This window comes from Protopterus annectens, chromosome 3.part1 (assembly GCF_019279795.1).
Source record: "Protopterus annectens isolate FY-2018-M chromosome 3.part1, PAN1.0, whole genome shotgun sequence".
Lineage (NCBI taxonomy): Eukaryota > Metazoa > Chordata > Ceratodontiformes > Protopteridae > Protopterus > Protopterus annectens.
Window position 1 is genome coordinate 1,139,891,405 of NC_056732.1, and position 27,082 is coordinate 1,139,918,486.

The window sequence follows — 27,082 nt, forward strand, 5'->3', positions numbered from 1 at the left end:
CTGGGATTCCACCTATGCCCCTGCTGGACAGTGGCTTAGGGTGCTGACTTGTTGGAACATGTGCTAAATTCTTGGCTAGGCTTGTAAGGGCCTCTGAGCCAAAAGCCTGGTAACTTCCTATGAACCAAGAAGTAAAACAGAATTCACATAAGGCCAAGTAGGTTCTTACCAAGTTTGTACCCAAAGGAGACTGTTATGAAGCTCAAACAAATCACCTAATACTGGTAAAAGGCTAACAGTGTCCTCCATTAAGAAGACATTTTCCACACATCCCCAGAGACAATTTATGCACTCCTATCCAGTCAACCAGACTGGTTTTAAAGGTTACTATAGAAGTACTCTGCTTGATAAGTAAGGGAAGTCTATTCCAGAAACATGGGCTACATTGTGCTAGATATCTGTCATGCCACCTGATGTTGTGGACATGATACTATAGGTGTAGGTTTCTAGAACAAGTGTTTGCTTTACCACTAATTCTAGTTAGTTAAAGGAGTTCAAAGAATGCTGGGTATTCAAAGCACAGAAGGCTAAATAGGGATCATGCCTTATAGATCTGTATGATGCTGAATAGTGGAACAGAGCTTTTAGTCTATCAGACTAGCTAAGAGTACTGAAACCTGAGATCTTTTTAATGAAGACACGTTAAAGTTTCCCTAATAGATTTATATGTCTGTGAGGTATATGCCCAAGATGCATTATATTTAACAATGTTTTAAAAGGAATGAATAAAGTGGGCCAGTAACTTCTTTGGACTATAAGGAGATACCATAAAAGATAAATTACACAAGGTAACAGGATTTTCTACCCAGCACAGAGGTATGGTGGTTAAAGAAGAGGTGGTCAGTCAGTAGTATTACCATGCCAGAGTGGCAGAGCTGGGTAGTATCTTGCTGGAGGAATGAAAGAAAAGCTTAAGTAAGGTTTTCAAATGTGTAAGGTATCCAGAAAAAATGATCGCATGCTCTGGTTGAGGTTAAGAAGACCTTCCCTTGTATGGCAATAATAACAGAAAATGCTAAAAATATATTTTTGTAAATCTTTCTATTTTCTCATTTAATTTTAGAAGGGAGTTCAAGGTTGCATTGGTCAGAGTATTCTCAGAAAACTGTTTACAAAAGATTTTTTATTTAGTAAGTAGAAAAACAGATAAAAATACATATAATCTGCTATGCCTTAGAACTGAGCCTTTAGGATTGTAGCAGGCCCATTTTACTCAGGAAGTAAATCATAGGGCACAAACTTGGCCTAGACAGGATTCCATCATAGAAAAGAGAGCACATGACAACTCCGACTGCAAATTAAGTGTAACTAAGATTCATAGTAATTCAAAATAGGTCACCTTTAGAGCTACATGCTGAATTAGTCGGATGCTGCTGTAGTGTGGAGCTTATCTCTCTGGCTATCTGACACAGCATTCCTTCTAAAATGTAAAAGTAAATGAATGTTGCGTATTCCCAGCCCCCTGTTAGTCATTGCCCGAAAAAGGAATCAGAAATAGTAACATTTTGTGCAAAACTCAACTCCAGTTCTACATGGGCAGTATCTATTTTGAAGAGTATTTGGATTTTAGGTCATGGACAAACTTGCAGGCAAAAATCTTTTAGATCATTTGTGAACAGAAGAGCCTCACCACCTGAAAATATTCCCTTACCTGATCTTTACACACTTCCCATTCATAAGTGATAGTAATAATTAAAACTTACTTTGAGTCAGTAACTGTGGGCAGTGGTTTGGTCACATGTGCAGGAAAACAGAAGATGACTTGATAAGGAAAATTTGGGACAGTATAGAGGAAGGCAAGAGGATACAAGGATGTCCAGTGAAACGTGGATGGACTACATGAAAGAAGTCCTGCAACAGTCAGGCATGACTTAGAAGGCAGAAGAAGGGCATTGACTTGAGAGAGGTGGTGACAGTCAACTGTGTTACGCTGTACTAAAGATCTTCATCCTTTATCCATTTCCAAGCTGCATTTAGCATTCTGATGACTAAATCTAGAAGTGACCTTTATGAACACATAAACCTCCTCCAGTGTTTTTCACAAACACACAGACACACAGACATACACGCGCACGCATGCACACACACACACACACACACACACACACACACACACACACACACACACACACACACACACACACACACACACACACACACACGCTTGGTGTGACACAGCTAAAACAACAAGGAGTGTTGAAAGAATGTCCTTATATGTGGCACATCTTATTACTAAGGTTTTGCATCCAGGAAGAAAGAGGTCATTGTCTCCCTCTACTCTTCCCTCATTAGGCCAATCATCGAGTACAATGCCCCATTTGGCATGTACCTCACTAAACACCCGCAACAACTGGAGAGGCCGCAGAAGTACCTCACAAAGAGGATCCTAGGCCTTAAACATTTGTCCTATATGGACAGACTCAAAATACTCCAACTATTCTCTGTCTTATATCACCTACATAGATGCAATCTCTGCTTGACTTACAAAGCCATGTCTGACGCAGCTCTGTTAGAAATGCTACATCTAAAGAAATCCCAATCCCTCCGCACCACACACTCCAGAGTCCTCAACCTCATTACCACAATCAACAGAACATGCTGGAGGGACAGGTTCATAACCCAGAGACTGGTCATGCTATGCAATAGACTTCCCATACATGTCAAGCAGAGCACCTTTCTGGCCCTCTTCAAGAGAAATCTTGAAGAGTGGATGAGAAATAGAAAATTCACCCCAGGGATCACTCCAGTGGCTTTACTCGATAGAGGTACTGGGAACTAAGTTCGGATGGCATGATGCCAGGGTAATCCTATGGGCTAGGCTTTTAGAGCCAAGTACACACCTATGAACTTTGAACCTATGAGTACCTTCACATTATGCACAGCATGATTCTGCTACGTCTTTGTACATCATGTGAAGACAGTTGCCTCTTTTGAGTCCAGATAATTATTTCTGTTTGTTAGTTAGTTAGCTAGTTTGCTTTGTGTATATTTGCTGGTTGGCTACATGTGTATTTACTTAGATGTATTTGCATCTTGGAGATAAAAAATAAACCACAAAGCTAGATGATAGTGCAAACATCTCAGCATGAAAAATATATGATGCATAGTTTGAAAAGGTAATTATCACTAAAGAGGACTCTTCAGAAGGGCAGGGACATCTCCACACAGAACAGAGATACCCAGATGTTTACAGATTTTATCTTGTATGTGTACAATGTATAAATAGTTCAAGTATAAGCTTACCTAATTTGTAAAGAAGAAAAATGTAAATCTTTTTAAAAGCAAACTCACATTTGCCTACATTTGCATGCCTGAACAGAAGGAGATTGAAAGGAAAACACACATGGAACTATGCAGTGCTAAAATATTCCACTAAAGACTGTCACATCAAGAGCCTTCACGCAATGCAAATAATGGTTATGAAAGTGTTAAATAAAGCTATGATTTTCAAGCAGGGTATGGAGCATTGTTATTAAGCCGTGAATTCAAGAAACAGCCTACTTTGCCAAGCACCTTTCTGATGAAAGTTAATTGCCCTTTCAGTGGAGCTCTTTTTAGTTTGTACTCTCTCAATGAGTGTGACCTGACTTTTTTAATAAAATGAAGTTGTCACCTCATATTTCAATCAAATATGATATCTTTAGACTTTAAACACCAAAGGCATGCACGTTGTCCAACTGGCAATAAAACGCTAGGCAAGAAAAGTCACTGTGATGTCTCCACAAATCAAAAAACGAATCTTCACGATAAAAATTCTTTTATTGGAACCAAACGTAGTGAGCGCTTTCGCCAACAGGCTTCATCAGACTATCGAAAGACATAATATTACATTTATTTAAATACTGTCACTTAAAACCCCATTGGTCACCTACAACACCTGGTGACCTACGTAATAACTCTGAAGTGCTCATTTCTTAAAAAAGTTCTTTTATCAGTTACTAGCATAAAATCAACCATATATACTTTAACAGACATTAATGCATTTCATTGTTTAGCTGAAATAAATAGTTTCAAATCACGGTCAATACCGTCATACATACGAAAATTGTATGCGATCCTGTCTTAACATGTAAATGCTGCTACATAATACATAAACGCTAAAACAACCAGTGAGGGGCACCATTGCGTTCCTAACTGCCTTTTAGCGTTTATGTATTAGACATCATATGTACTATCCACATAATGCTGTTTATTTGTTTTATTCCCAATTGGAAGACGTGGTTCTATGTTCTATTATGTATGGAATGCGATATCTAGTATTATTTATGAAACTAGATTGTGATAACGTAAGCAAACTTTTTATTAATTTCTATTTCAGTTTGCAATTGTTCGCTGCCTAATATGATATATGAAGCAGCATTTACATGTTAAGACAGGATCGCATACAATTTTCGTATGTATGACGGTATTGACCGTGATTTGAAACTATTTATTTCAGCTAAACAATGAAATGCATTAATGTCTGTTAAAGTATATATGGTTGATTTTATGCTAGTAACTGATAAAAGAACTTTTTTAAGAAATGAGCACTTCAGAGTTATTACGTAGGTCACCAGGTGTTGTAGGTGACCAATGGGGTTTTAAGTGACAGTATTTAAATAAATGTAATATTATGTCTTTCGATAGTCTGATGAAGCCTGTTGGCGAAAGCGCTCACTACGTTTGGTTCCAATAAAAGAATTTTTATCGTGAAGATTCGTTTTTTGATTTGTGGAGACATCACAGTGACTTTTCTTGCCTAGCGTTTTATTGCCAGTTGGACAACGTGCATGCCTTTGGTGTTTGAAGTTTACTACATTTTTTGCACGCTGTTCTTTGCCTCCGTTTATTGTCTGATCCGCTTTGGATTTGGTATAATGATATCTTTAGAACCATAATTGTTGCTAAAAATCTGTAAATGGCAAAACAATTCAGCACAAAGTAACAATTACAGTGGTTGCATTTATTTTAAAGTGGATTTTATAACTTATAATAAATTATAAACTTTGTAATGTCATATAAACAGGACACAATATCTTGGTAACCATTCAAGAAACACATACTGCTAGTGGCACTTTCTCACTATGGCTGTTAGAACTGCTTATCCCCATATGAAAGCTATCTGTGTCAAATGATTGTTGAAATATTTAGAGAAATGTGAAAAAAATAATATGATACAAGTATATTATATGCAAATAATATTCAATATCTCTTTACCCGCACTAGACAGTGGTCAAATATCAATACAGTTGTGTTTGCCACTGTATAAGATTTAAGATAAAGATTTCTAATACCTTTTATATAATATGGTTTTGGTATAAATAATGCAATTATGAACAAGAAATATTTTATGCCTAGAGGCGTCAGTAGGGTGTAACTGGAGAAATGCCTGGAGGCATCACTAGGCTTTTCATTAAGCAAAAAGGAAAAAGAACATACATATACCAACATTTGCTTTTTTATTTGTTTTTTTTTTTCTGTATAGAAATTATCTTCAAGAATATGCAGCAGATAAAATTCTTTGCACTACAGAGAATGATGATTGGATTTCTCCAGTCATAGCTAATTATTATATGCTGTCCACATACATGTAAAGTGCCACCCCCCTGAACTTTCCTTTACTCCACTCTAACTGTAAATTACATGATCTGTAAGTCTTAATCACATATTAATTTGGTTAAGATCAGAAGCCAGCACTGACCATAATCTTCCCCAAGGCACAGGAAGAAAAAACAAGTTTTGCCCAATAAATAATCAACTACTGCAATGTGGACTTTCATGCTGGTATTGTTAAAATTACCAAAGAAGATGCAACACATAACAGATGACATTTTTACCATTCATTATATGTGCTAGTCCAGTTTTAAACATTCTTTCAGACTGACAGTAATCAGTTATAAGTTGGAATCATAATATGTAACAAACTAGAATGAAAAACTATATGAGTGTGTGTGTGTGTGTGTGTGTGTGTGTGTGTGTGTGTGTGTGTGTGTGTGTGTGTGTGTGTGTGTGTGTGTGTGTGTGCGTGTATGTCTGTATATATATATATATATATATATATATATATATATATATATATATATATATATATATATATATATATATATATATATATATATATATATATATAGATATATACATACATACATATATGTGTGTGTGTGTGTGTGTGTGTATATTTGTGTGCTAACACACTTGTGTGTGCATGTATGTAGGAATTGCCTTTCATTTTTCTACACAATTACCCAAGCACAGTGCAAAATATCTCAACCCAAGAGAGACAGAGAGGTATTATAAATGTTATTTTTTTTTTCAGGACAAACATTTCTGCATTTTTTTAATTATTCTCTTTTACTTTATAACCTTCTATAGTTTTATTAGAAGTAGAAAAACAGAAAATATGATTCTCGCTTTTCTAACAAGTGAATCAAAATTAATGTTAAATCAAATACAATATCAGTGTACTGGACACAACTGCTGGGTGAGATCAATAAATATGCTGCACAGTGAACAACAACCATGCAGAGCAAATGCACCAATGCAAAGTGACATGATTGGTGATGCCTGGGCATACTATGGATAAAAACTGACTGAACATGTAGCACACACAAGTATAAACAGTAATGCACAAATCTCTAATATCATATGATGCCTGCCAAGTGACAACATTGTAAGCTGTGCTGGATGAAAATGCCATTGTACAGAATCAAAGTGAAAAGAAATGGATACAAATGCAGCCTTTATAGTTAGTGTGCTGACTGTATCACTCAAATAGTGAGTACTTTGGGCACATCAGCAGTAATAGGGGCAATTCTTCTTGTTGTGGACACCACACTAAGTAAGTAGAAACAAATTAACAGATAGAAAATGGAATCTAAGACTTTGAGCTTAGACTATGAGATTGTGAGGCCATGGAGATGCATAGCCTCCTACAGGCTTGCTAGAAACAAAATTAGCATGTCAGAAGTGCCTGTAGCTGGATGCTGCAGTACTTTTTGAATACAGAGATGGAAAAAAACACTAGAATGTCATCCTTAGAACCACAACAGAGGTGGGGGATCACCAGTAATTAAGGTTTCTCACACAGCTGCAGTCATACCAAGATTATTGATGACATGTACTGTATGCATATTTCAATATGTCACTCAAGCTTATATGAAAATATATAGACACCAATGCCTGCTGTGATTAGCCCCCACCAGTAACTCTCTCCAAAAGAAGTGGAGTATCTTTTGACAGCTTTAACTCTAATTAAGCCTTACTGCTACTACTTAGCTCTTCTTCTGAAGTGGCCACATCATCAGCCTATAACTGAATTATGGGCATACTGGGTGTCCCCCTGCCACATTCCCCATGCCTGCCTGTATGTAATTGATTGTACACAGGGTACTGCATCATATAAATCATTACTTCATCTGATCATCTAACATTGCTACCAACTTGTTTTCCTGCTTTTCTTCCCAGTACAGTTGATCCCTAGCCAATAGTACCTAGATAGAGCTCCCTAGCATGACCCTAACTGGAGTATACTTCCCAGAAAAGTAGAACTGCATTCTGATGACTGCAGACTTAACTATAGTTATGACTGATGAGATATTCCTCATAACAAATATTTCCTTACCTTCTACCAGGGTAGGGTACAGACAATTGTGATAATTGTGATAATCTGTACCAGCTGCAGGTTCAATATAACCCCCCCCCACAACCAAGGTGCTACTTTTGCTTGCTCACTCATTTGGCTTGTGTGGTTCACCCTCTCACTATGTACATTTGAAACACATATGCCCCTTTTACAATGGAAATATCTAACTACAGATCCTTGGCAGGTGGAACCAGTGGCATTTCATTTTGCATGTGACACAAGCTGTAAAGGTTCCGACTATCTCCTGGGGACCTTTATACCCAAGTATAGTGCTGGGTAAACCCCTTTTCTGCATTTGTATCTTGCTACAAGATAGAGCTCACTCGTCTTGGCCAGTTCCTTAGCAGTGTTATACTTTTAATATGTTAGTCAGATTTTAATATATGCAGTAAAACAGACATGGTCTTCTTCTCTTATCATAAGGTCAACACTTCAATAGTAGTAATTTGCCATCCACTCACCAATCTAGTAAAATAAGCATGTGTTTCTGAAGTGAAAACTCTTATAATGCATTCTGTTTTGATCCTATGCTCTCTAAGACTTTTTCTATAAGCTTCAAGTATAATCTTACAGCATTCAGAAAGAACATTCTAAACTCTAAAATAATCCAGTTACAGTGAAGCATTTTTGACAAATCATCCATTGATTTACTCATAAAGAATGAGTGCCAATTTCACATACATTCAGATACCTGAATACAACTTTCAGTGCCGTCTTCCTCTTCACATTGAGGAATCAGTTTAATACTGAACTTAGCTTCTGGTGCTTGATTTTACTCCCACAAACAGGCATGCCCTTGATGGAGAGTAAGCAGTTCTCTTTCATGCAAATGAATAATTATTGACCAGCTTCAGAGCAGAGTTATAATCACACAGCATATTATACTACCTTCTCTAAAACAAATGCCATCCAATGACAGAAACTACACACACACACACACACACACACACACACACACACACACACACACACACACACACACACACACACACACACACACACACACAATATGCCCTGGAGTGGTTAATGATATCTCTTTAGTATTGGCACCTCTTTATGGTAACACAATGCCATCAGCCAGCAATAACTTTAAGCATTCAATTTTCAAAAGGCATATGCTAGCAACTCAGAAGTTACCAGATCTATGCCTGCCCTTATACTACTAAATAAACCACTAGTGCTTCTGTTATTAAATTAATAAAACTCTTTACCTGAAGTAAAAAAAAAACATTAAGTATTGTAATTTGTAAATAACATATTCAAATAATTTGACACTTGCACAGTGAAATATAAAACAAATGGGTTTTGACAGATTGATGGGTCACAGAAGAACTCTAACAACTTATCTGGTCTTATCACTACCAATGGCTAAATATTTTACTGAATTTTATCTCTTTTGACTTGTAAGTCCAAACAACAGATGCACAGTCTGACATAGGTTCATAGGCTCATAGCTCATTACTAGACTATCTGCCTTAATGGGTCATTCTAAGCCTAGCTAATTTCCATCCGAAAGGTGAGAGTCAAACAGCGTACCTTGTGTCTGTGTGTCAACACCTTAACTATTATACCAACCTAAACCATTAGCTGTATATGTTCTTTCCATCCATTTCCTTTCTTTTTTTTTCTTTTTTACTTGTCCTTTTAAATTTCATTTTTCTATATTTTACCATTATAATTCTTTTTTCTCTTTTACTATCTCTCAATTTATGTCTTCATCGATTATTTCAGTCTTCTTCTATTTCCTGTTGATTATTTTTAATCAATTTTTTTCTGTTACTTCTAAAATGTATTCTCTTTGTTCATTTCCTTCTTTCTTTTTTCATTACTCTTTTTACATTTTTACAATCCATCCATAAATGTCAATGTTGTTACATTTATAACATTTCATTCGCATTTTTTGCATCATGTCCCATTTCCCCACAAATATAACAATTTCTTTTATCATAGTTATTTATCAAATGTCCTTCATTTTCAGAAAAAAGCACATTTATTTAGGGGTGTCTCCAGTATTTTGTCACACACTTATTCCCCTCCACATGTATCGTGCTTGGTATATGTACAATTTTTCTCTTTCTATTTTTAACACATATTACAATCCAATCCGGAAGTCCATAAACCCCTTTTATCATACATGTTTGCAATGTCCAGTACTTCTTTACATAAAGTTTTCAAATTTTCTTTCAAAGTCTCTCTTCCCACCTCTGTTTGAAATTGCACATACATTTTCTTTTTTGTTCCCTGTTAAATGCTTTTATTACATAAAGATTCCATGGGTTATAGTCTTTCTTTTTTTCATATTCTCCAAGAAAATTTTCCATTGAAACAACAGTCTCAAATATAATGTCACAAAATGTCTTCAATTAATACAAATAAATGCTCTTAGCTCATGTGCTTTTACACCCAAAGGAGCTATTTAATTGTCTCACACTTCATACCTGTCCACATTTGTGTCTTCTTTACTTTGAATCCTTACCACAAACTTCCATTTTTCATTTTCTTCTGCCTTTTCTTTTCTGCTACTCTTCTATTTTATTTTCTCTACATATGTTTTCTATTTATTGTCACCACTTTTCTTCAGGATTGCCTCTGCATCCTCCCTTTATATTTTCTCCATAATGTTCCCCAATAAATGTTTTCTTCATTTTCTGTCTAACTCTGCATCACCATTTTTTTAAGTAAATCATTTTACACCCCTTCTAACTGGAAGGTTATATCTATAGATCCAGCATTTGCTGACTCATCTCCAGAAAGCAGATTTTTTGAAACATCTCCTCAGAATTCTGCATACATTCTTCAATCTCAATTGTCTTTTTCCTGCATTTCTCTCACCACTCCATTATCTCCTTTTTTCTCCATTTGTCCCCCTGTTTCTCGGGCCACCTCTGCACCTGGAACGGAAACAGGAAGTGCTCATACAAAAATGATATACATGAATTCTAGACTTTAGCTTCTGTCCCAGAATTGTAGTTCATTGTACATATTAAAAAAAAAAAAAAACAAGAGCTGCACAAACAGTTACTTTCTGTGTTTAAAGCACTCACTGGTTTCATATTTCCTGATTTGTTTTAATTTTAAGTACACAGTTTTTTTTACTGCCACAAAGCTCTCTGGGAGGTTATGGTTCAAATAAGGTAATACATCATTTGACCTGAAGTAACATTTCAAGATATTGAACTTTAGGTACCACAAATGTGTGCTCATTTGAGAATCTGCTTTCATCTTTTAGCAAATCTGCTGCCTTTTCATGGAAAGTGAGTACTTATTTTTTAAAGTTTACATTTCTATACACTGTATGTTTTGCATTTTGCAAGATGTACTGAAAGCAAGAACCATCCTTTTATGAAAAGCAGTTATTCTTAACTCAACTTAATATACTTTTTCTATATATTTTGCTAATGTCAGCTGCAAGCTTAATGCAGCATCTTAGAAAACAAGAAAATTCATCAATCACATTGATAACTGCCTGTACATTACATTTGTTCTACTCATAGGGGAAAAAACCAGTGTAGTCCACCTTGACCTCATGTTCACTCAGAGATCACTATTGCACCATGGGTTTCGAACTGACATCATACTGAAAAGTCAATTAGCAGGAAAGTACTGGTGGCAAATACAAAATACTCAAAAAAAAAACCAAAAAAAAACAATCACAACCAGAAGTACATATCCCCAAAACAAACACATTACTAATTTAAAGGGTAATGATAATAATACAAAGAAAGATAACAAAAGAGGAATCTGGACTGCGTCACAAATTAAACATGTTTTCAGTAATAAAATCACTAAGAATTCAAATATAAGTACATTATTTTATTATAATCCATAAAAGACATTGAATAAGCTAAAAAGGAATCTATAATCTTCTGAAGAAAGTGAAAACACTCAACATAAATACATTGAAATAGTTTAGGAAAAGGTAGGAAAGGCAATTTTTTTTGGTAGAATTAGGCCCCATTTTTTTAAGAATAGAAGGAAAGATAAAGATAGAGAAAGATGAGGAGAAGGCCATCACAGCATGTATACCCATAGAACATATATCACAATATATGACAAAGGTTGGAAAAAAAACATTAAGAACAGGTAACTTACATATACAGAACAATGCACAATATAGGCAATGGAAAGTTGTCAAACAAGGTGGTGATGCATACCAACCATGATGAAATGCAAAAAAAAAATAAATAAAATTAAAAAAACAGTTCTACCTATGCACGATCACATATGACATATTGCAGATTTGTGGTTGTCATACCTGGATGTGTATGACCAGTGGTAGATGCGTTGTTTTAATAAGGATCACAGTACACACTAGATAAATGAACACATTTCCAGGTAGTCTTCCAGAAGTGCAAGTCTAAGCCAAGCAACATCATAGATGAGCAAATGCAGCTCTAAGAATGCTAGGTGACTCCAGGGCAAACAACCAAGCACAATGCAGCAAAGCAGCAAAATGACTGCTAAATACACAAGTAGGTATGCACAACCCAAACTAATGTGTAATGGAATGCATATATGTGACACACACATATGCCATGTCAAGGGCAACACACAGGTGTAGGCGTATATGTATGACTGTCAGTGGCCTAAAAGGAACATACATGAAAACAATGTCAAAACACATACAGACACACACCAATGACATGTAACAATATTTGCAAAAATCTAACACAACAGTTTAAAAAAATAATATCAAGTTGTGCACATGAATTTCCTCAATGTACACTAGTTAACAGGCAAGTATAACAAGAACAAGGATGCAAGCAGTAGCCAACAACTTGGATACAGATGTCTTGCATCCATAAAATGGCCATACATTTGGCACAAGTTCACCATGTCAACAATGTAATACATGACGATGGTCAATAACTGCAACAAAGGCAAACATATCTGGAAAATATATCACGTAAATAGGAAGGTGGCTGTGATGTGAACAACCTGGAACAACATCAAGGAAAAGCAGGACAACAAGCAAATGGTTGCACATTGCAAATGCATGGGCACCCTGTATCCTGTGCACATGAAATTGCATTGTACTGTACACATTACAAACAGATGTATACAGCACAAAGAAAGCTGTCAAAGCCAATGCAAAATACATTTAAGCAAATGGCAAATGTATGTCACATGGGCAGACTATATTGTTGAGGTACATGAAAATGGACATATATAAATCACACATACTGTATGCAGTAATGTGCAGTCATGTTGCATCAACAGGTATGGGTAAGCAAGCTAAGAATTTCAACCACATACACATATCCTGCTATATAAATATTGAATAAACAACCACAGGTGTATGTCATGCACTCTGTTCATTACAGAGGAAAAGAAACTAATGTGAGCATCATTACAGCACATCAGTGATAAGTCAGTGAATGCTTACATGTGAAAGGTACAATGGTGCGTCAGTATGGAATGAACTATGTGCAGAGACATGTACAATCATCAGTTAATATGTACAGATATTGCTGGAAAGTGTGAACCTATGTGAGTAATGTATGGATTTGGAAATGTATCATACAACAAACAAGGCATAATGTACTGTTATTGAATAAATTATCCTTACCATGTTGTATACATTAATGTTAAATTGGCATACGATACACTCAGAGAAAGAGGACTGCCCCTAGGTATGACATACCTGTATATGACCCCACATGACATAAGTATTGCCAACATATGGCACACAACAACACATCATGCCAGTGGGACAGCATGACAAGTATCATCCAAAACACATGGAAAAATGGCATGTTCTTCTGTTGCACATACATAATATGGCAACGCACAAATCCTAACCATACCATAGTGGTAGAGCTGCACTATTAGCAACATCTATTGTCTGTCAGTTTACCTCAGTAAAATACAAATTTACAGGGTAATTGTTGCAGCACTAGCTGCAGGTTAACTGTTGCAATGCATGGACAGATGAATGTGGGAGGAAAGTGTAATGTGTTAATGTGTGGCATGCAGACACTTAAACATAATTAAATGTCACACAATTATATATGCATGCAATGTTTGCACATATAACACATAATGGCAGCTACATGATATGCATGCACAGAGTGCATATACACCCCAACCACTTATATGGCAATCAGCATGTTGGCAGGCAATCACAATTGGCACACACAGACCTTACTTTTAGATCTGAGTGACTGGACTAATGGGGATGAGCCTCACAAAAGATCTCCTGGGCTGTCTTCCTGAACAAGTCACGCATAGTCCATGCCATGTCCTGGAAGAGGTTCCCCATTATGTTCCTGATCTGTTTTTGAAACACATTGCTCACAACCTCTTGAATCTCCTTCTAATAATCATCTCTGTGGTGGTCCTGAAGTTGTCTCCTTCAGGTTGCAGCAGACATGATGGCTCTTGTAGACGCAGGTCTAGCTTCACCTCCATTGCCATCATCATCTGAGGACTCCAGTAGTGATCTGGCATGCGCTTGTCATCTGTGTCTGATCAGTGATGATCCATGGGTCCCATGCTCTGTCAAGATGAATCACAAAATATGACAGAAATTGCGTATTTATACCTGATACAACCTGCTTGCATAACATGCCCACTCTGACACAATGAACTGTCAGAAAACAGATATGTTATGACCATAGTCCACTGTACCACTATATGCAATGTATGTCAGTAGTCAAAACCATAACAATAAAAAGAAAATGTCTGTCATGCCACACATACCCATGAAGATCATAGCTGACCTTAAAATTAAACTGATGTGCACAATTGCAATGTAACATACACTAGTTAACATCCCATCCACTTGTGATTTCTGCAAATACAAATACAAGATTGAAGGTGTACTAGCATACATCGAAGCTCTTATTTACAACACATTTCAGTTTGAAATGATGCAAACATTAGCAAGTGACGCAATTATAATCAATACAATTGCTGGTAGTAAATGGCTCCTAATGCACACAGCTTCCGTGTGTTACTTTATCTATAGTTATGGACACGTCCAATAATGGAACATGTCAGGGAAAATTTATCCATCACCAATGTGAGCAGTATAATCAAAGCCTTGCATGGCCTACATAACACTGATTACCAGTGGAAATCATGACATCACCTGAACATTGGCCAGCATGAAGCATGGCAAGCATATGCAATCCCTTACCTCTCAACTGTTCATATTTTCACAGTATGTCCAGACCTATGCATCATACTTTTGATTAGTTCCTCATAAAATTTGTAGTGTTCTGGCAAATTAGATAGAAGTCACTAAATAATAAAAGACATATGAGTTTTAAGCTTCATATCCTTCAGAAAATGCATGTTAATGTAAAAGCTGCTATTCTAACAACTTTCTTAAGTTCATCAGAACACTTTTTAAAATCTGTCCCTATTTTCGAGCCCTTGTTCCCCCATTATTTCCTGGCTCTGTCTAGATTTCTTGCTCTATGAAGTTGAGAGGTATGCCAAAGCAAGGACATGTAACATATCCTAACATTTGAATGGAGTGAAACCCAACACTGCCTCATGCCACATCAACATAACTGAAATTTGCAAAATAAAAGCTTGTAATTGTCAAGATAAGATTATTATTTGGACCTGCACTGTTTAACAACACTGCTTGCCTCAGTAAACTGTCCAGCTTGGTGTCTGGCAGCATGTCCTTATTGACATTCTTTTTCCCTTACATGTGTTCCCTGAGCAGTTTCATCTCTGCGTGAATGTAAATGATAGTCTCTGCATGTAATGGGTCATATAAGCAGACACAAAGTGACATTATTAAAATGAAAACAAAGTGAGATGCTAATATTGTGGAAACTAGGCAAGCTATATGACAAATATCTGAGCCAGGCAGCATGGTAATTGGCTGATCCCACATCAATATAATGAAAACAACAGTAACAAATAGTTATAAAGTTAAGTCATCACATTCTGTGACATATGAGACTCTAGTATACGTTCTACAAACAGAATTGCATATCCACAACTATATGCATGACCTACCTACAATTAGTAGCAGTCAGTAGCCTGCAAAATACAAACATCTTGATGATGCTTGCAAATTATGAAATGTTGCAAAGAAGTGTCTATCTACACAAGTGTCCACAAACACAGGATGTATGTGTTGTAACAAAAACACTTAGGGTTTTGTAGACAGATGCAGTATCAATGCTGAACAGAAGGGCATGCCACACAGTCTGCAAATGATAGTGTGAACACTGACACAGCAGACACCCATTCAGTCTCTGAATAGGCAGGCTATGCACAACAAATCAAATCAAAGCACTACAGACTTGTATGTAAAGTATCCATCTCAAAATATGTGTGACAGATACACAAACCCAACTGTCACTTCAAAAACTATCTTCAGAAAACATGGTTTGGTGCTAAATCATATTTCAACGAACCAACTCATCATACCAAACAATAACACCGACACACAAAAACAAACAACACACATTGCAACACACACAACAACATACTAACCAAAACAACCACTACTAACCTAACGTCAACCCAACACAACAACCCGACACCTAACCTGCACCTAACCCTAACGTCCGACCAACCGCACCTAACCCACCCACACTACTAAACACCAACACTATCACTACACCCCACCTACCCACTATAACCCTAACTCACTTAACCACCTAACCTAACTCACCTACTACACCAACCTCACTCCACCCGCATTCTAAACCACCACTCACTAAACCTACTCCTACACAGCGCACACACTACACACTACACTTCCACACACTTTTCACACGACACACTCCGACACCACCCATTCACACACTATCCTAAATCCACTATATAGCAGCATCGTACCTGTCCCTGTCCCAATCCTACCACTGTCACTTCTGCCACTTTTACGCACCCCTTACGCTCGCACACGCGCTGCCGTTGTCGGTCTCTCAGTCGCGATATCGGCTGCAACTCCTACCTGTTCGTCGCTCCGGCCTCGTCTCTTCCGGTGTCGGTAAAGTGGCGCTTCGGTCTATGAAAGTAGACCCATTTCAACATATCTGTATTTCAATCATACTTTTAAGCACAGGTACAGTGTAATTATTTCACTTACCATTCTGTTGCATAATGGGTATTCAGGCATTCTAAGAAATATACATGGTAATGTAAAAAATACGGGCCTTTAACAAGGATAAAATGCATTATATTTAACAAAACAGAAAAAATTAGCCAACATATCTCTCTCCCTCCCACTATTCCTCAAGCCTGTGCATCAGGTCAATGCACAGAACATGATTATGGGTTCTGTCCTCATCGCCTGAAAAATATTAAAGGCAATTATGAATGATATAGTCCTCATATAATAGGGATATACATTGCTCAGATCAGGTTAGAAAATACTTTTGAAGAACATCAGATAATCACCATACACATTTTGCAATGTTACACACAGGCTTTTACATCTTTGAACGCAGATTGGAGGACGTGAAATCTCATGAAACCTGCAACTCTAATGCACTTCCAAACTGTAACCTTGACACCTAACTGCCTAGTTAATCTATTTTACCTGAGAGTGTGTGTGTTGCGAATGCATTGAAAACACTTGGGGGTTATGACATCACGTACATGGGGGATGGGCTACTAATATGTATCATGGATTAGGATTTCAAAAAATGGACATATATTTTTCATGTAGGTAAATAATTAGCAATAATGAATTCATGTCAACACAGTGGTCACAGCCAGCGACAGCAATGGAAAACCTTCATCCCTCAGACAGCGAGACAGTGGGCAGTATCATGCATCCCATAACTTCTATTAACCGAGACATAAAAGGTGTTGTACATCAAGGGCACATTAAGGTATGTGGGAGGACTACATGTAAAGATGTTCCTTAACATAGTGCACATCACAAATCAAATGTATACATCACTGTATCTTCCTCTTCTGCATTTCAACTGTAACTCTGACCATGTGAGTCCCCCAAAAGATAAGGATGAGGTGGTTGTTGAAGTGAATGAAATAATGAATGACAAAACAACACTTTTTAAAATAATACCATATCGATACCTTAAACCTCCTCTAATAGAGGCCCATGAGATATATGAATATGAACCCTTAAGGACATCAAGTGTTTCAGCTATATGACTTCTGATTGTCCATGACATTTTATTTTTTGTTTTCAAGTTTTTATGGATACATTCAGACCACTAAAGCCAAACCCCACTAGCTGTGAACATGCTTGTTTTGGCCTTCGGATCTTGTCAGCACAACATAAGTGGACTGTTTGGTTGTACTTTATAAACACATAAAGAAGGAAAATGGGAAGAACAAGTGATATACGGGCTGGAGAATAAGGGGATAACTATTCCAGAGTGTCAGGTGCACTTTTTTATTTATAAAGAAGGCTAGAAGGGGAAGGAAAGATGAGAAAGTTGCAGGTAGGAAGGAGGGTATACAGCAGCAGGGGCAGATATAGAACCATATTCAGACAAAGACTGACAGGGAAATAGAGGCACAAAAGGGGGCACAATGCTGATATGCAGACAAACAGTGAGTAGACAACTGGTGATGGTGAGGACTGGACTACAAACAGGAGGGTGAGCGACAAACAAGAAAGAGATTCACCATGATGAACGATAAGTCAACCCAGAGGGGAACTTGTGTAGTTGATTACTGGGGAATGAGTCTCTCACTGATTGCTCAATGGTTAGGGACAACCGGTTATGTGACTTTACCAGCTCCATGAGAAGGCACTCCTGCTGCCAATACAGGAATCAAGCTAATGATTGACCTTGCCCTAACCAGCTGCAAAACTCTGTGACACTTGACCCAGGAGGACCCCACTATGCCACTGTCTGATGAGGAGCCTATGCTCCCCCCCAGAGAAGCAGCACTGGAGGCCGCTAGTAAGCCCTCCTGGTTACCCTCCACAGGATGTCATTCATCACCCTACAGAAACATAGGCTCACAGACTGATGGAACTCGACTAGTCTGCTGTCTGCTTCATGGCTGATTCTGCAGTCACAAAAAAATTAAAATAAATGGAGAAAAGTACAGCACCAAAGCAACATAATTAAAACATGAATGTGAAAGAGAACAGGACAGGACACAACTATAATCGTCAGTATGATGTGGTACACCTTATAAACATAGGGAAAGCAATGTAAAATAATGGCTAGGGAGACACTATTATACAACAGAGGATAATACCAGACAATGTGAATGTAATCTAAGTGGTACAATTAGCCAGATTCCTCAGTGTAAATGCCTTCCTCTGGTAAAAGGCCTATCTATAAAGGAGGCTTACACCAGAGTAAATCACTTACACTGAAATCACATTTTTGAACTGTAAGGTCAATGAAATGATTCTGCATGCCAAAACTAAGGCTCAGGGCATAGCTGAGGACAATCTGACCACAGGATGTGCTTCTCCAACATAGCAGCAGGTAACAGACACTGAGGAGTCCCTACTATCCCTCAGTGCTGACACTGAAAGAACACTAATACCTGCTTATGGACTGGATGCGACAGCCAGGGTTGTTCAGGACTGCTTGAGTATATGTTGGAGACACCCCAGGTGTGTAGTTACACATGACATTCTTGCAGGACATTGCCTAACACATCTGTTTGGTTTACAAGCACATGCTCAACTAGATTTATGTCAACAAGGAACATCAGGACTTCAACTCAGAACACTTGCACCAGAAAGAATGACTCTATATGTTTGTGAGGGAGGCACCAGGTGAGTATTGGCATATGTCTTCCCAATAGGACACTGCATAACACCTCTACATAGTTTATATAAATATACCATTGTGCAGTTCTGTCACCCAGGGACATCAGGCATCCAACGGAGACAACTTGCACCACTTGTATATATCTGCTCATAGTTATGTATATGCTTGATATGTAGCAGTTTGTTTGATTCATGGTGGTGGGAGTCACACCTATACTGTCTTTCACATGTCTGTTTCTACATGCATTCACATTTTCAACTGGAAGAGTGTCTGGCACTATGAGTCAGCACATGTATGATGACAACAGGTCTTTTAAGGTTGACAGTAATGGTACTGTGCACCTAGCACAGTCTGAGGACACACTGACACTCTCAAAAGCACTAATGGTGAGGGAAACACTGTCCCATCTCACAGGTAAGGAGAATAAAGATGTCCACGGTGAACCTCTAACATCACCAGTATTTAATATAGTACATTCTATCCATATTAGCTACACACTTGATACACAATTAGCACCAGCATAGACAGCATCAGAGGGTTGCACTGTCGCAGAAGTGTACAAACATATCACTGAGGAGAAGCATGTTGGTGGCCATTTGTGCCATGAGACACAAATGTTACACGATGTAGGTGTTGCACTTGGCATCAATTAGCAGATGTGGATGATAGTGATCAAAACACAGTCAGTTGCTAATCAGACCATGTTAGAGCTGCTCAGTGTGCAGTGTGGCCTGTATGAAGATGTTGAAACATTGCAGGGAATGTGGGAGGGAATGTGGGCAATGACAGTTGACTTCTCAGCCATTAGTGCATACTTGTTGCTGCTGGGAACTGACCATCATAACTAAGGTAGGAGATACTTATGCATTGCAGATGTGCACAGCAATTTTGTACAGATGGAACATGATGTTACAGCGATGACCACACAGTCCATGGCTGTCTCTGTTCCTTGTCCTGGATACTCACCATGATATGGTTGACACTCATCTGGATCCACTGTGGCCTCAACTGCTGGCCATGGATTTTCTCCTGGATGTCACCAATGCACATGCAGCCCCACTGTAGCCTCTACCCTAGCTCTGGATACTCACCTGATTAAGGCTGCTGCATATCCATCTCCACTGTAGGCACACCACACTGTGTATTTCACTCAGGGTTTGGCAGTACAACATTAGCTATCCGTGTTGTAGGCATACCACTACTAACATCTACTCATGAATGACCACAGCATAGTGGTCACTACCCATCTGAAAAAACCACACAGTAGGGGCCACAGTGACATTTCCATATGCAATTTGTCTCTTTATGCTGACACTGATTTGCATCTTGTTATACAGTAATTTGCATGTTCTGCATACCATGCTATTTTCCCTCATTAAAACTGGTTGCACTACTTGATTCTCTGGATCATCTCTTCCCTGTGTGTTATTCCTTACTGGGCTATTTCACCTAATGCAGTGTGTCATTTGTTTCTGAATATCCTGGTCATAGCCGGCCTTAGACATAGGCCAACTAGGTGGCCACCTAGGGTGCCACTCTCTAGTAGGGCCACATTTCCAGTATTTATTTGGTGTAGGTAGACCAGGATGGGGGCACCAGGTGGCGTGGTGGGGGGCACCATGAAGCCCTTTTGCCTAGGGCACCAGTTGACTTAAGGCCGCTCGTGATCCCAGTATTGTTTAATATTAAATTCTGATTCTTCATATCATTTTCTCTCCCATCCTAGAACAATAACTTTTGTTTTATATGACTGTCAAAGTTTAAAAAAAAAAAAAGAAATGACAAGAAAAAGGGGGAGATCATGCTCTGTTTTTCGCCATGATGTTCCATGTAAATGATATGAGTTTAATTGGAGTTTGACCACTGTCTGCATACTCCCCAAAAGATAATGTGGTTAATCACCGAGAAAGAGCACAGAGACACAGCAGACTGATTCGTACTGTATTCAAATGAAGCCAGAATCTCTAGAAATGGCTAGGCAAGAACATTATGTGTAAGAATCATTTACAGAAAATATTCACGTAGTCCATGTCCAGAATCTTTTTTTCTCTACTATTACAAGTAAAATGAATCTGTCATATGCAAGCTTGGTCAATGCGCACATTATGGATGGAGTACTGAAAAAAGGACATTTTGCCCTTGTCTTTCAAATATTATACATTAGAGATATACATTGATATAATTAGACCGAGAGGTTTTGAAAACCATGCTAATTTTAAAAAAGTTACAAATTCTTTAAAACAGCTATTCCAAATCTTCTCATCTGCCCTTAACAGTTTTTGAAAATTCAGTTCAGTTTATTTTATGTTCTGAAATCACTGCAGATTAATACTTTTCCTACTGTTGTACATGTTATACTCTAGCTCTTCATTCTCTCTCTTTGAGGTATTCTTGAAGTCTCTTTTTGAACTCCTGTTGTTGCTTGTACTGTGATCACAGCCATTATATATTTTCAGGTAATTTCTGGATTTACTTTCAAAGTTCATTTATGCTCATACAAAATTATCTAAGTGCTGCATAATAAATAGTACCTGGTAAGAGAATTTGTTCTGTGCACTAAAAATGCTGTACATTGAAAGAGTTTAGAAAACAAATAACTTTATAAATGAATTGCTTGTGGGAAATCCATGACAGGTGCTGTAAGCAATTTGACAATCTATTTTTACTAACTGCTGCTTGTTTGCCTGTTCTGAGAAATAACTGCCCCCTCCCAATAACCGTTTTTTACATATATCATTCTACAGCACTATTATTAATGAAATATATATTATTCATGTCAAATAGTTGGCCCTCTTTTTGTTTATTTCCCCAAATTTCTAAACATAATGCTGGTTTATGTAGCTGACTTTCCTTGGAGGTTACACAGAAAACTAGAAAGATGGAGGTAAGTTCTTGTAAAAACTAAGCAGAAAACATCTGCAGCCCCTGATTATGCAGTTAAAAACTCTGGCAGAGTGGTGTGGCATGACCTTCCTCATGTGGCATCATCTTGCTTTGGGTCAGCGTACCAATCAACTTTTAGATTTACCAAAAATTTCTCCTTAACCAGCAATCCCATAATTTTTCTTTCAACTAAGGCTAGATGAATGAGTAGCTTTTAGACTATACCTTGCTAATCACATCGACTCTTTTCATTTATTCAGGATATTTGCACTGCTTCCAAGATTTAATATCAGGTTAGCTAATAGAATTACCACCTCTGTGTTAGTTATTCTAATATTTCTTTGCTGACTCTCATCGGGTGTAATTAACATGTTTAATAATCAACAAAGGACACTGAACCTCCACAAGATCGAGCAGAGCAACTTATTGGAGTAGGTAGGTTTGCTGTATATTTCTGAAATGAAGCCGCACGTGCAGCATTCCTCAGGAAATGACATAACAGGCCAACCTAATGACTGACAGTGTTTGCACACCCTGCATTCTTTACAAGTTTAGCCTAGCAGGGGATGTTTTTATTCTAAAGAAGTATATATTACTGTGAATGAAAGCACTCAATAATTTGGTGGTCTTGACCTCTGGTGGTTTGGTGTCCCTTGCTGGTTTTTGGTGTCATTTTGATACACTCCATATCATGGAGCACATTTTGGAGTTATCTCATTGGCATGTCTACTTTTTGCTTTGAAAGTTATTTCAAGACATTTGAAAGAACTGAGATCAAATTAATTTTCCTTGTCATGTCTAGGGCCATAGCATTTTGGAAGTCCCCAGGATGACTCAGGCTCGGGGGGAGGCCTGGACACTTCCAGTCTAAGTCAAGTCAAAGTCAAAGTCAAAGAAAACTTTATTGTCATTCAGAACTACACAGCAGTGTAGATGAACAAAATTACAATGCTTCATTCTCAATGCAAGAAACAGTTGCACATAAAGATAGAGAAAAATTAATAAAATATCACAGTAGAAATTTAATAAGTAGCAATTTGTAAGTAAAGTAGGACAGCAGTGACCCACACCCATCCCAGAACAGGAGACAAGGAAGACAAGGGACAATATGAAAGTAATATTGTCAAAGTAAAATTGAAACAATAGCAGCATATCTATGGTTAGACTGAATTATTACACAGTTTGTATATTGCACTTTACAGTCCTTCAGTGTGTAGGTGAGCCACCTTAGTATTGCACTTAGTTATTGCACATCCATAAAATAAGCCCCTTGATAGGCTAGTTATATAACAGATGTCATGGTTCATTTTTCCAAAGAGTTCAACAGTCTAACGGAGAGAGGAAAGAAACTGTTCTTTAGTCTGGGGGTCTTGCAATGCAGGCTTTTGTATCTCCTGGCAGAGGATAGGTGAGTGTACAGACCATTGGCAGGATGTGTTGGATCACTGGAAATATTTTTGGCCCTGTCTATGCACCGGCATTTGTGTAGATCTTCCAGAGGAGCAAGGGAGGTGCCAATGATTCTTTCTGCTGACCTTATAACTCTCTTGAGAGCCTTCCAATCCTGATTATTACAGCTCCCATACCAGACAGCATTGCTGTTGGTCAGGACTCTTTCAATGGTACCCCTATAAAAGGTCTGAAGTATGGAGCTTGGCAATTTTGCCTTCCTAAGTTTCCTTAGAAAGTGCAAGCATTGCTGAGCTTTTTTGACTGTGCTGGATACATGGACTGACCAGGATAAGTTCTCCGTGAGATAAAGTCCCAAGAACCTTGTACTCTTGACACTTTCCACTGTCATCCCTTTCATCACTAGAAGTTTGTGTGGTGCTTGAGATCTTCTGAAATCAACAATCAACTCCTTTGTCTTGCTGATATTCAGTGCTAGATTGTTGCTGTCACACCAGACCAGTAGTTGATCAATCTCATTCCTCTAGGCCTCCTCCTCTTCATCTTTGACCAGGCCTATAACAGTGGTGTCATCCGCAAATTTAATGATCCTATTTGTTTCATGTGTGGCCATGCAGTCATGTGTCAGCAGAGTGAAAAGGAGAGGGCTTACACCCCTGTGATACTCCTGTGTTCAGTATGATACTTCCGGAGCTGTTGTCTCCCACATGAACCTTTTGAGGCCTTTCAGTAAGGAAGCTCAGAATCCAGTTGCATAAATGAGAGTCTATGCCCAGTTGAAGTAGCTTCGATATCAGATTCTGAGGGATGAGAGTGTTGAAAACAGAACTGAAATCGATGAATAGCAGTCTTGCATAGCAGTTTTTTTCTTCTAAGTGGGTCAGTGTTTCATGGAGAGTTAGTGAGATGGCATCCCCTGTGCTGTGGTTTGTCCTGTATGCAAATTGCAGTGCATCCAGTGACACAGGTAAGATTGAGGCTATATGATCTTTGACCAGCCTCTCCAGGCACTTCATTACCGTCAAGGTTAAAGCAACTGGTCGGTAGTCATTCAGAGTTGTTGGCTGTGGTTTCTTGGGTAGAGGAATGATAGTCATCTCCTTGAAGCATTTCAGAACTCTGGCGAGATGGAGTGAAGTGTTGAAGATGTTAGTGAGTACTGGAGCCAGTTCTGTCGCACATTCCCTTAGTACCCTGCCCATGATGTTGTCAGGGCCAGCTGATTTCCTCAGGTTGACATGTTTTAGGGTTCTGGTTACATCGATTGTATTGAAGATCAGCACGGCTGCATCCTTGTCTTCAGGGATTCTCCATGCTGTTGTTTTGTTGTCATTATCAAACCCACTGAAGAATTTGTTCAGTTGGTTCAGAAACCCGATGCTATCATCATATAAAGCTGATGTAGGCTTGTAGTCGGTGATGGTTTGAATTCATTCCCATAGTTGCCTGGTATCCTTCTGGTCCCTGAAGTGACTTTGAATTTTTCTGCCGTAGGATCTTTTCACCTGTTTGATACCTTTGTCCAGTTTGTCTCTGGCCACACTTAAAGCTTCCATATCTTGGGATTTGAAAGCTGCATTTCTTACTTTCAAGAGCTCGTACACCTCACTAGTTAGCCAAGGTTATCGATTTGCCCATATGATGATGAGTTTGGTGTTTATTACATCCTCTACACACTTAGAAATGTAAGCTGTGACTGACTCAGTGTATGTGTCCAAGTCAACATGGTTGTTTGTCACAACAGCCTCTCTAAACACTGGACAGTCTGTACAGTTGAAACAGTCTTGCAGAGCTGAGATTGCACCATCAGGCCAGATCCTTATTTGTTTTCTAGTCGGTGTACTGGTTTTCAGTATGGATTTATAAGCTGGAAGCAGAATGATGGCTAGGTGGTCAGAGCTCCTTATATGTGGATAAGGTTTTGCTTTATATGCACCTTTGATGTTAGTGTAGACCTTATCCAGTTCATTTACCCCCCTTGTGGTAAAGTGTACATGCTGGTGGTAGTGGGGTAATACAGTCTTTAGGTTAGCCTGATTGAAGTCTCCTGCAATTACTACTGCATGCTCTGTATTTCTGTTTTACAGATCACTCATAGACTGATATAAGGTGGACAGAGCGTCACTGATATTTGCATCAGTTGGGATGTAGACTGCTGTGATGCATATTCAATTGAACTCTCTTGGCAGGTAGAAGAGCCTGCATTTTAGTGATAGAATGTCAATGTTTTCTGAGCAGAAGGTGGTGGTCACTACACAGTTGCTGCACCAGTTGTTATTAACATATATAGACACTCCCCCTCCTCTAGACTTGCCACATAATGACTGAATTCTGTCTGCTCTGAATAAAGTCATGCCCTCTGCATTTACTGTGCTATCACTGATATTTTGGATTAACCACATTTCAGTAAACACAAATAAATTGATGTTTCTCACCTTGTTTTGTGATGAGACTTCCAGTCTTAAGTGATCCATCTTATTTTAAAGTGAGCGTACATTGGCTAGTAGTATGGAGGGCAGTGCAGGCCTGTGAGAGTTTACCTTCAATCTAACTGAAATTCCTGCTCTGTTGCCTCTTTTCCTCAATCTGGTACATCTTTTCCTTTTTTGTGACTATCAGTTGCCATGAACGTGTGATCTGCTCGAAGTTTGCATTCATCTCCATGTTCCAGCAAAATCCTTAGCTGTAGTAGTTCTTGTAGTATGTTTAAGCTTACAGGCCTCACTGTAAGAAGCTGATCAAACCCACTGCATAATGAGAATGCAGATCCAATTTTTAACAGATTCTCAGCACTGCAACTTAATCTAACCCTGTTTCCTTCCTCTATAACTGCTTTTCTTGAAGTTTCTGGTAAAAAAGAAGACAAAAGAAGCATATTCATTATGAGATCTGGAGCAGCAGCTGCCATTAGGTGCCACCCTTCCCTTTTTTTGTCACTGCCACTCGTCATAAGCAGAAATTTTAGCTCATGTTGCAAAGTTTTAGGAGCAGCACACACAGACTGAACTGTTGCTACAATGCTCTTAAATTACAACATACCTGTCTTTTTCATACTGAGAGTTATATTTTCTGTGTGTGAGTGCTCTATCCGAGCTTTTCTGTGCATTTTTGTCTGTTACAGTTAAAAGCATTCTCGAGTCTGCTCCTTGATCTGTTTAAAACTTTCATTTAGTGGCTACAGCTAGGAACTGTAGTTTTTCTCACCCACCCTCCCTAGTGTTGTGTGTTCTTATACTTGGCGGCTTTGCAGTTGCCCGCCCATACTGTATATTTGATCTGTGACACTCCTCCCAGTCTAGTGTCATTAGTTCACTCAATCTAATAAAGAACATTTGTGAAGACCTACCCACTCAGATTATTAACGTTGAATTAACTTCTGTTCCAGCTTTCTCCATTTCCACTTTACTGGGAAAAAAAAAATTCTAAGCTTGCTTCCCCCCTTTCCTGTGGCAGGTCAGATACGGATTTGCTGTGTCCAGGA